Source organism: Lepus europaeus, chromosome 17 (genome assembly GCF_033115175.1).
Source record: "Lepus europaeus isolate LE1 chromosome 17, mLepTim1.pri, whole genome shotgun sequence".
Taxonomy (NCBI): Eukaryota; Metazoa; Chordata; class Mammalia; order Lagomorpha; family Leporidae; genus Lepus; species Lepus europaeus.
The window spans coordinates 84,396,554-84,408,486 of record NC_084843.1 but is presented as its reverse complement, the minus strand read 5'-3'; the positions used below and the strand labels follow the sequence as shown (position 1 = coordinate 84,408,486).

The 11,933-nt window shown below is 45.6% G+C and overlaps 1 pseudogene; it reads left to right on the top strand.

The window, feature by feature from the left end:
* Positions 1-1,105: 1,105 nt before the first annotated feature.
* LOC133775856 (palmitoyltransferase ZDHHC5-like) lies at positions 1,106-10,389 on the top strand (annotated as a pseudogene).
* Positions 10,390-11,933: the final 1,544 nt, after the last annotated feature.

Sequence of the window (11,933 nt, the reverse complement as noted above, 5' to 3'; positions counted from 1 at the left end):
GGCCACTTTGACATGATGGCGGCAGTGATTTGTGCTGCTCCAAGGGGGGGGGCACCATAACCCACCTGAACTCTGTGTCTGGAAAGCCTAAGATTGAAGAAGAAAGACCAGACACATTGACTAACCTGGAAACAGGGACATCTTTGGAACTGTGCCTTCATCACGAGTTATTTTTTAAAGTATCAGGTGGTATTGATGTCTTCATCTTATTCTGCTTATTGGAAAGAAATGGCTTCAAGGATTTTAAGTTTTCCTTCAGTTTTGCATGAACTCTATAGGAAACAGAGCCCTTGAAGGGCTTGGGAATAACAAGAAGAGATTGAAGACAGACAAAAGTATTTACAACTCAACTTGTAACAGCTGTGCTCCAGCATTAGCCATCAAGAGAGAAATAAATAACATTAAACAGCCATTGCAGACTACAAACCCTGGTGATGTCAAGGGGTGGGTGTGGTAGCATTGAGAAGACTGCCTAAAACTGACAAGGACTACAGTAAAAACAGCTCTTTCAAACTGGAAGGGGCCACAGGTTCCTTCGTGGATAAAAATGCCCAGTACACACCTCTCCTAGGTGCTGCTCACATTTTGTGAAAGTGTCATTGTGGAGGTACTATAGGATCTCCTCAGGAATTTTTCCCTGCTCAGAATTATCTGCTCTGCCTTGATATTTTCCCTTTATTTTATTTTATTTTATTTTATTTTATTTTATTTTTGAAGAGCTGCCTCTGTCCATGAGCTGTACCTTGATCTGTCTGACTGTCCATGTTCTCTACCTACAGCCATTTGTATGTGTACAACCTATGGTTTGTCTCCAATGTTTAAGTTGTTCAAGTTGTGTTTTTTTTAAAGATTTATTTATTTATTTGAAAGTCAGAGTTCCACAGAGGGAGGAGAGAGAGAGAGAAGTCTTTCATCCATTGGTTTACTCCCCAATTGGCTACAATGGCTGGAGCTGTGCCAATCCAAAGCCAGGAGTCAGGAGCTTCTTCCAGGTCTCCTATGTGGGTGCAGGGGCCAAAGGACTTGGACCATCTTCTACTGCTTTCCCAGGCCATAGCAGAGGGCTGGATCAGAAGTGGAGCAGCCATGACTTGAACCAGTGCCCATATGGGATGTTGGCTCTGCAGGTGGTGGCTTTACCCGCTACACCACAGCACCAGCCCAAGTTGTGTTTCTTAATCTCTTCTGCTTTGTTCTGGGGAAGTGGTTATTCATCATTTGTAATCACCTTTCCCCCTCCCATATACTTTCCTTCATTTGAGAAATTTTGACCTTCAGTTTTGTTTGCGAGGGGGAAGGGTGATAATTCTTAATTTTTCTTTTCATTTTTTTTCTGTACTCTTCTCTGTTGGTTCTCTTATCCCATTTTCTTATCCATTCTGCCTCTGTGTGGGCCTGGGCTATGCGGCAGGGCAGATGTCCCTTCAGAGCTCCAACATGCCCGCAGAGTCTGGAAAGAGATTCAAACCCCGAAACACGTCCTGGCCTCAGCAGCCGCTATCTTAGTTGGAGCTACAACACTCTTCTTTGCTTGTACATGTCCAGGACTAAGCCTGAATGTGTCACCTGCAGTACCCATCTACAATGCATTTATGTTTCTCTTTGTTCTGGCCAATTTCAGTATGGACACCTTTATGGACCCAGGCATTTTCCCTCAAGCTGAGGAAGATGAGGACAAGGAAGATTTTCGAGCTCCCCTTTACAAAACATTGGAGATCTAGGGCATCCAGGTGTGCATGAAAGGGTGTGCCACCTGCCGCTTCTACTGCCCTCCTCAGTGTTCCCACCGCAGTGTCTGTGATAATTGTGTGGAAGAATTTGATCATCCCTGCCCCTGGGTGAACAACTGTATTGGTCACCAGAACTACTGTTATTTCTTCCTCTTCTTCATTTCCTTGACAGCCCATTCTAAGAATGTATTTGGGCCGGCGCCGCGGCTCAATAGGCTAATCCTCCGCCTAGCGGCGCCGGCACACCGGGTTCTAGTCCCGGTCGGGGCACCGATCCTGTCCCGGTTGCCCCTCTTCCAGGCCAGCTCTCTGCTGTGGCCAGGGAGTGCAGTGGAGGATGGCCCAAGCCCTTGGGCCCTGCACCCCATGGGAGACCAGGATAAACACCTGGCTCCTGCCATCGGATCAGCGCGGTGCGCCGGCCGCAGCGCGCTACCGCGGCGGCCATTGGAGGGTGAACCAACGGCAAAAGGAAGACCTTTCTCTCTGTCTCTGTCTCTCACTGTCCACTCTGCCTGTCAAAAATAAAAAAAAAAAAAAATTAAAAAAAAAGAAAAAAAAAAAAAAAAAAAAAAAAAAAAAAGAATGTATTTGGCTTTGGCCTCCTTTATGTTCTCTACCACATAGAGGAACTCTCAGGGGTCTGCACAGCTGTCACCATGGCAGTGATGTGTGTGGCTGGCCTATTCTTCATCCCTGTAGCTAGCCTCACAGGGTTTCATGTGGTGCTGGTGGCCTGGGGACACACAACCAATGAACAGGTTACGGGTAAGTTCCAGGGAGGTGTTAACCTCTTCACCAATGGCTGCTGTAACAATGTTGGCCTTGTAATTTGCAATTCTTCAGCACCCAGATATTTGGGAAGACCAAAAAATTAATTAGACTTCCCTTCCTTCAGCCAGAAGTGTCAGATGACAGATTACTGTGACGATCATGGGTAATGGCATCCAGGGAGAGCTCAGGAGAACTAAATCTAAGGGAAGCTTGGAAATAACAGAGAGCCAGTCTGCAGATGCCAAATCCCAGCCTCCTCCTATGCCAGACCTGAGCAGTTACACGGGACTGCGAACACACCTCAGCCTGGCTAATGGAGATAGCAGCCTTTTGGGCAAGGACAGCTCCCCCACACCAACCATGAACAAGTGTTGGCCAGATTATAGTAGCAGCAGTACTTCAGCTGCCCTGCCTCATTCCTCCAGCACCAAGTTAGTCATGGGGACAGTTTGAAGGAGCCAACCTCAGCAGCAGAGAGCAGCCATCATCCCAGTTACCACTCAGAGCCCAGCTTGGAACCACTTCTGTTCTCCCACCTTTGGCAAAAGCTTTCACTTTGATCCACTTTCCAGTGGCTCTCGTTCCTCCAGCCTCAGGTTGGTCCAGAGAATAGGATTTGTGCTGGACCAGTTGCAGTCCATTCATTCAGAGAGCACCATTTCCACCTCATGTAAGAGCCTGGCCAACCAGACATGCAATGGAAGCCTATCTTATGACAGCCTGCTCTCTTCAGACAGCCCTGATTTCAAATCAGTACAGGCAGGGCCTGAGCCAGACCCGGCTTTAAGCTATACCTCTCCCTTCCTGTCAGCCTGCCTGGCCCAGCAATGGGAAGCCAAAAGGCATCCACGTTTGGTGCCAACAGGTCCAACATGAGAGCCCTCACCAGTTCCTTATGACAATCTGTGGTGCCGCATTGTGGCCTCCCTCCAGGAATGAGAGAAGCTGCTGCACCATTCAACACCTGGCTCAGGCCATGCCCTTCATATGAGTTCCTCCTCAGATGATTTAAAGAGATCACCACTGGGCAAGACTCCATTTGGATGCCCAGCTGTCCCCTATTTTGGGAAGCCAGAAAGGCTAAGGGGTGGGGACTAGGGTCCCTTGAACCAGGTCCAACCACCCTATATCTGAGCCGTTCAATGTCTTACAGCAGCCAAAAAGCCCCACCTGGTGTCTCTGAGATAGAGAAAGTGGCCTTGCAGCCATAACTGATGCCTAAAGATGAAGTGCAGCTCAAGGCCACCCACAGCAAATCCAACAGGCAACCCAAGAGCATAGGCTCAGCCTCCCCTGGCTGGGCCAGCCATCTGTCAGTAGCCCCACAAGGGGAGGAGTCAAGAAAGTGTCATGAGTGGGTGGTACCACCTATGTGCCTTCAGCACCTCCATGCCTACACCAAAGGGCCCCGGGGGCCACCTTCCTTCCCTCAAGGGGCTCCTCTCTCCTGCACAGTTTTTAAAACACCAATTCCCAGAGGATGAGCATTTTATAAAATGCAACAGGGTTGGAGAGTTGGGGCCTGAGGCTGGGGTAGTAGCTTCCCCCTTTTACCTTTTTAAGACCACCTTTTCCCTAATCCCTGGACCAGACTCAGTGGACATTTGTGCAATTGCTTGCCCTGGAGGGAACCAGATCATTTTCTAAACCACAAATTATTTTTTTATTATTGTTACAGATTCTATTTTTTCCTCTTCAATGTTACCAGCTATGTGTGTAAATATCAAAGAAATTATAATATATCTATCCTGGGATGGGAAAATGAGGGAGGGATATGTAGAAGAAGGAGGATCTTACTGTTCCTGGTCCTCAGAAAAGCAGGAAAAGAGGGGAGACACCAGAATCTTCCTTTCCCCCCATGGTTCCCTCTCTTGTCTGTTACTAAGAGAGTAGTAGAACCCCCTGTTGATGCTAAGTGATCAGGAAAGAAACCTGGGGAGAAGTGAGTCTGAGTTCTTGGTTAGAAGAGAAAAGCACTTTTGGAAAGTTAGTTTTCTAGGCTTATTGGCATTTACTTTCCCCAGGAAAGGGGTCAGAGCTTCATGACATTGGTGGTGGCAGTAGGAGGGGGATCAAGAAAAGCATCTGGCCTAATTCAAATGTTATTAGAAAATCCCCCCTTCTTGGGAGAGAGGGATTAAGGTGGCTTTATTATGTGAGCCCCTCAGAGCTTCCCCTAGCCTGCAGTTAACATGATTTTTCCAAGGATAGGAGAGAAAAATCCAAAATGCAATATTTTTCATCATATGCCAAAAATGAGATAGAGGAAAGGAGTGTCAGGCCTAGGCCCCTCCAGATGTCCCCTGGGGGTTACCCCTCAGCCCACCTTAGTATGGTGCTGGGTGAGGGGATACCTGGGTTCTAATCTCTGAATAGGGGAGACCCCAGCCTCTTCACAGAGTCCCTTTCATTTTTTATTCTGATTAGCCATTTTAAACTGACAAATAAGAGAAATCCTGATCTATTGGCAAACAAAGAGTACTTAAGTTTATATTTAGAAACATATCATTTGCTTTACCCAGTTTGTACTTAACAGCAATACCTAGATGTCTTAAGAAACTAAGATACTATATAACTAAAGCTATAATTTTTTTTTCACTACCCCAGAGTCAGTGATTGACTTGCTATGTCTAAGGCAAATGAACCCATTTGAAGTTACAGAAGCAATTCCTCCAGGCAGTTTTGGGAGTGTTCAGCAGCAACATTTTTTAAAGATTTATTTATTTTTTTAAAAGAGTTACAAAGAGGCAGAGGCAAAGAGAAAGAGAGGTCTTCAATTGGCTGGTTCACCTCTGCCAAATTGTCGCAACTGCTGGAATGGGACCGATCCAAAGCCAGGAGCCAGGAACTTCTTCTGGGTTTCCCACATGGGTGCAGGGGCCCAAGCACTTGAGTCATCTTCTATTGCCTTCCCAGGCCACAGCAGAGCTGAATCAGAAGTGGCGCAGTCCGGACTTACATCAGTACCCATTTGAGATAATGGCACTGCAGGCAGTGCTTTTACCAGCTACGACTCAGTGCTAGCTCCTCAAAACTACAATTTTGAACAATTTTCTTGTGAAAGAAAACTCAAAAGGCTGATACCGATTCATTGTACTTAATACACAGAACATAATTTTAACCTTTCATTCTCTTTCCATATTTTGGCTGACACTCACTGGCTGCTGGTGTTTTGAATTACCTATGAATAATGGTGTTTGCATGGAAATTTCAGGAGCCCACTGAAAGGAAATGACAGAAGGCAGACCTCACTGATAGCTCATGAGAAAATATGTAACCACCGACTGCAAACAACTGAACTCCATTACCAAGAACCCTCTACCCAGACCATCTGTGGAGTTAGAGAAAGGGAGAGACTGAGAGAAAGGTCTTCCATCTGGTTCACTCCTCAAATGGCCACAACAGCCATAGCTGGGCCAATTCCAAGTCAGGAGTTCCTTCTGGGTATCCCACACGCGTGCAGAGGCCCAAGCCCTTGGCAAATCTCTACTGCTTTTCCAGGTCACAACATAGAGCTGGATCAGAAGAGGAGCAGCCAGGAATAGAAATCATGCCCACATGGGATGCAGACACTTGAGGTGGTAGCTTAGGCCACTACATCACAGCCCCAGCCCCACTCAGAGGTTTTTTAAGTGGCCATTTCTTATCAGTCTCAAGGAGGCCAAGCAGCATTATAGTAAAACATTTTTCTTTTGTAGTTTCCAAATATAATTTATTAATTTTGCAAAATAAGTGCTAAGGGGAAATAAATATAGAGCTCTGATCACAATTGCTGCTTAGGCCAGACCTGTAAAAGAACCAAGTTAGAAAGCAATTTCTCAGGGCAGAGATCTCTAGCTACAAAAAAGAGAGCTCTCTTTTTATTTTATATCATTTTATTTTATATTTTTTATTTATTTGAAAGTCAGAGTTACACACAGAGAAGAAGAGGCAGAGGGAGAGAGAGCAGTCTTCCATCCACTGGTTCACTCCCCAATTGGCTATAACAGCCAGAGCTGTGCCAATCTGAAGCCAGGAAACAGGAGCTTCTTCTGGGTCTTCCACACAGGTTCAGGGGCCCAAGGACTTGGGTCATCTTTTACTGCTTTCCCAGGCCAGAGCAGAGAGCTGGATCGGAAGTGGAACAGCCAGGACTTGAACCAATGCCCTTATGGGTGCCAGCACTGCAGGCAGCAGTTTTACCTGTTGCACCACAGCACGGGCCCCAGGGAGAGCTCTCTTAAATGCAATGTTCCAGGGTCAGCATTGTAGCATGTTGGTAAAGTCGCTACCTATGGTGTCAGCTACTTCACTTCCAATCCAGCTCCATGCTAATGTGCTTAGAAAAGCACCAGGAAATGATCTATGAATTTGGATTCCTGAACTCATGTGAGAGACCTGGAAGAAGAATCTCCTGGTACCCAGTTTTGGACCAACACAGTTCTGGCCATTGTGGCCAACAGGGGAGTGAACCATGGATGGAAATTCTGTCTCCCTCTCTCTGTACCTCTGTCATTCAAACCAATAAATAAATCTTCAGTGTCCAGTAACAGCTGAACAAAATATTAAGAGAGATATCCTAGTAGCACCATGTACAAGTTCGATACCTACCAAATACATTTTCTAGATTTCAGTTTGAATTTAAATCTGGTTTCTACCACTCTGAAACACCTTCAGCCAATGACACCAGGTCAACAATTAGTTGCTCAGGTTATTTCTGATTCAAAGAAATATTCAGGAAGCAGCAAGACAGCTCACAGGGGTGATTTGTACCAGGGGTTGGTTTGCCTACTCTGAACTGTACTCCCTTCATGATTGCTATAGCTGTCTTTCAAAATAAAATAAAATAAATCTTTAAGATAAATTGAAAAATCCAGAATCATGGAGCAAATGAGCTTTAAGCACCAGAAAAGTGGTGCTTCTAATATAAAAGTATTACACATTAGGAGCCAGGGCTGTGGTGCAGTGGGTTAATTCCCTGGCTTGAAGTGCCAGCATCTCATATGGGTGTTGGTTCTAGTCCTAGCTGCTCCACTTCTGATCCAGCTCTCTGCTATGGCCTGGGAAAGCAGTAGAAGATGTCCTTGGGCCCCTGCACCCACGTGGGAGACCTGGAAGAAATTCCTGGCTCCTGGCTTCAGATGGGCACAGCCCCAGCTGTTGCAGCCATCTGGGGAGTGAACCATTGGATGGAAGATCTCTCTCTCTCTCTCTGTGTCTCCTCTCTCTGTGTAACTCTGACTTTCAAATAAATAAATCATTTTTTTAAAAAAGTATTAGACATTAAAGCATGAAATATGGATATGCAATGTAAGATAATTATAAAAGAGATGTATACACTTGCTGACCATTCTAATAAGAGACATAATAAACTCTAAAATAAAGTTACTACAGATTAATGACATTTTAGAGTAATAAAAGGGTCAATCAACCTGGATAAGATTTTAATTCTAGATATGCATGTATCTAACAAAGAAGCCCAACATTAAATGAAAGAAAATAACAAAATCAAAGAAAAAAGGCTGGTCAAGACTAGTGTTAGGAAGGAGCACTCTGGCACAGAGAGTAAAGTCACCACTTGTGGCATTGTTTTAGTCCTGTCAGTTCTAATGATGCAGCTCCTGGCTAACTCACCTAGGAAAGCAAATGAGGATGGCTGGAGAACTTGGGCCTCCACATCCATAGGGGAGACCTGGTAGAGTCTCTTGGCTCCTGGTTTTGGATATGCCCAGCTCTTGTCTTTGTAGCCATTTTTAAAAAGATTTATTTATTTATTTGAAAGACAGAGTTATGGAGAGTCAGACAGAGAGAGAGAGGGAAAGAGAGAGAAGTCATCCATGTGCTGGTTCACTCCCCAGATGGCCACAATGGCTGGAGTTGGATGCAGGGGCCCAAGGACTTAGGCCAGCTTCTACTGCTTTCCCAGGCCATAGCAGAGAGCTGAATCAGAAGTGAAGCAGCCATAATTCAAACCAGGACTCTTATGGGATGCTGGCACTGCAGGCAGTGGCTTTACACACTATACCACAACACTGGCCAGCTTTGCAGCCATTTTGAAAGAATAAGCAGAGGAACATCTCTACCTCTCTCACTCTAATTCAACATTACATATAATAATTTTTTAAAAATTAACATTAGGAGACAAATATGTCACTTTTTATAATGGACAGAACAGGTTTGCAAAATATTGGAAAGGATAAAGCAACTTGACCATGTACTTTTTTTTTAAGATTTGTTTTTTATTTGAAAGTCAGAGTTACACAGAGAGAGTAGAGAAAATCTTCCATCTACTGGTTCACTCCCCAGTTGGCTGTAATGACTGGAGCTGTGCCGATCAGGAGCCAGGAGCTTCTTCCAGGTCTCCCATATGGGAGCAAGGGCCCAAAGACTTGGGCCATCTTCTACTCTTTCCCTGGCCAGAGCAGAGAGCTGGATTGGAAGTGGAGCAGCTGGATCTTGAACTGGTGCTCATATGGGATGCCGGTGCTTCAGGCCAGGGCATTAACCCACTGTGCCACAGTGCCGGCCCCTTGACCATGTACTTGAACAAAAGAATACACATTCTGTTCAAGTGCTGCCACAACACTGTCTACAGAAGACATTTTGCTAGATCACAAAAGAGCCTAAATAAAATTAGAAGAATAAAAAGAAAAAAAGAACATTCTATGACCACAATAGATTCATCTTGAATATTAATAACAGAAGGACATTTGAGAAGTGCACAAATATGTGGAAAATAAGAACAAACTCCTCCTGGCTTCAGATTAGCACAGCTCTGGAAAAAAAAAAAAACACACACTCCTAGGAACTACAGAAACAAATCACAAGGGACATGAGCAAATGTTGTGAAATGATTGGAAATGAAACGGCACATAAAAAAGGAATGGGATAGAGTTGAAGCTGGGGTTAGAGGAAGATGTCTCTCCATTCCTGTAGCTTTATAAAATGGGAAATTGTGACCACTTCAACTTTGCTATTCATCATTGTGTATGGTCTTTAAAGTTTGTAAACAATTTGCCAGTATCTGCCAAAACCTTTATTGGTTCCACCAGAGGGCTAGCAGGGGGCAGCAAGCCACCGTTAAACAATGAGCTTTGCACCAAAACTCACCCTGGGGGACCCATGTGGTGGACAGGCTTACTACTACCAGTGATGTAGGTACTGCTCCTCCAGGAAAAACAAGAGCATTTTTCCCTCAAGACTGAGCTAAAATACGATTGCAGCTTCTGGAAGACTTGGGCAGTTTCCACATGTAGGTAAAGATGCTGAACATGACCTTGATGGCTTAGGAGAAAATATATTTCTTGTCCATGATGTTTCTCACTTTTAAAAAACATTTCATAGGGCCAGCACTGTGGCATAGTGGGTAAAGCCACCACCTACAGTGCCGGCATCCAATATGGGCATCGGTTCATGTTCTGGCTGCTCCAGTTTCAATCCAGCTCTCTGCTATGGCCTGGGAAGGCAGTAGAACATGGCTCAAGTCCTTAGGTCCCTGCAACTGTATGGGAGACCCAGAATAGGTTCTGGCTTCTGGCTTCAGAGTGGTGTGGCTCCAGCTGTTGCATTCATCTGGGAAGTGAAGCAGTGGATGGAAGACCTCTCTCAACCTCTTTCTGCCTCTTCCTCTATAACTCTCTCTTTCAGATGAATAAACAAATCTTAAAAAAAAATTCCATTTGAAAGGCAGAAATACAGATTAAGAGACAGACCCTTCTCCACCAGTGACCTCTATAATTGGAAGACACAAAATGCCCGTTTTTCTGACAATCCCAAAGATTTGATTTCTCTTTTAGATAGCGTTATGTTTACTCACCAGCCCACCTGGGATGACTGCCAACAACTTCTCCGAATCCTGTTTACCACAGAGGAGCGAGAACGAATCCAGTTAGAAGCCAGGAAATAGGTTCCTGGTGACGATGGTCAACCCACTGCCAACCCAGATTTAATCAATGATGCTTTTCCTTTGACCAGACCCCCACAAGATGGCTGGGACTACAACATGGCAGAAGGTAGGGGACGGCTACAGGTTTATCGCCAGACTCTAATGGTGGGTCTCTGGGAAGTGGCACGCGAGCCCACTAATTTGGCTAAGGTATATGCAGTTAATCAAGGAAAGACAGAGTCCCCTTCAGGGTATTTAGAAAGATTAATGGAAGCCTTTAGACAGTTCACGCCTATGGACCCAGAGGCCCCCGAGAACCAAGCAGCAGTAGTTATGTCGTTTGTAAATCAGGCTGCTCCTGACATTAAAAAGAAGTTACAGAAACTAGAAGACCTGGAGGGAAAGAACATTCAGGATTTACTTAGGATTGCTCAGAGGGTTTTTAATAATAGGGATGCCCCCGAAGAAAAGCAGTTGAGGGCAACAGAAAAGATGACGAGAATACTGGTGGCTGCAGTTCAAGGGAAGCAACCCACACGCCCAAAAACACCCTATACAAAATTAGATAAAGACCAGTGTGCCTATTGCAAGGAGATCGGCCATTGGGCTAGAGACTGTCCGAAAAAGAAAAGGGCCAAGCCAGGCCAATGGCAGGAAACACCTTCCACGCAACCCCCTGCTGTACTAGTGACTCAAGATTCTGAAGATTAGGGGGGATGGGGTTCGGGTCCCCTTCCAGAACCCAGGGTAACTCTACAAGTGGAGGGGAATCCTGTCCAGTTTTTAGTAGACACAGGAGCCCAGCACTCAGTTCTCACTAGCCCTAGAGGGAAGCTATCAGCCACCTCTTCTTGGGTGCAAGGAGCCACAGGAATCAAAAAGTACCCGTGGACAACTAAAAGAACTGTGGACTTGGGCACCAACAGAGTGTCCCATTCTTTCTTGGTCATCCCTGAGAGTCCATACCCCCTTCTGGGGAGAGACTTACTAACTAAAATAGGAGCCCAAATTTGCTTCCTACCTGATGGGCCAAAGGTGACGGATTCACACGGTGGACCAGTTTCAATATTAACTTCGTCCCTGGAAGATGAATACCGCATTCACCAACAACCTGAGGAGCCTGGACAAGAAATTGACAGGTGGGTCCAATGCTTCCCAGAGGCATGGGCGGAGACTGGGGGAATGGGACTGGCTGCCCACCGACCAGCCATATTCATAGAGACAAAACCTGGGGTGGATCCGGTCCAGATTCGACAATACCCTATGCCCCTAGAAGCAAGAGTGGGAATTACACCCCACATTCGGCGCCTCCTAGACCAGGGAGTTCTGCGACCATGCCAATCGGCCTGGAACACGCCTCTATTGCCAGTGCGTAAGCCCACCACGGGGGACTATCGGCCTGTACAGGACTTGAGGGAGGTTAACAAAAGAACTATTGATATCCATCCAACAGTGCCAAACCCCTACACCCTCCTTAGTGCTCTCAGTCCTGAAAAACAATGGTATACTGTTTTAGATCTAAAAGATGCTTTATTTAGCTTACCCCTAGCACCTAAGAGCCAAGA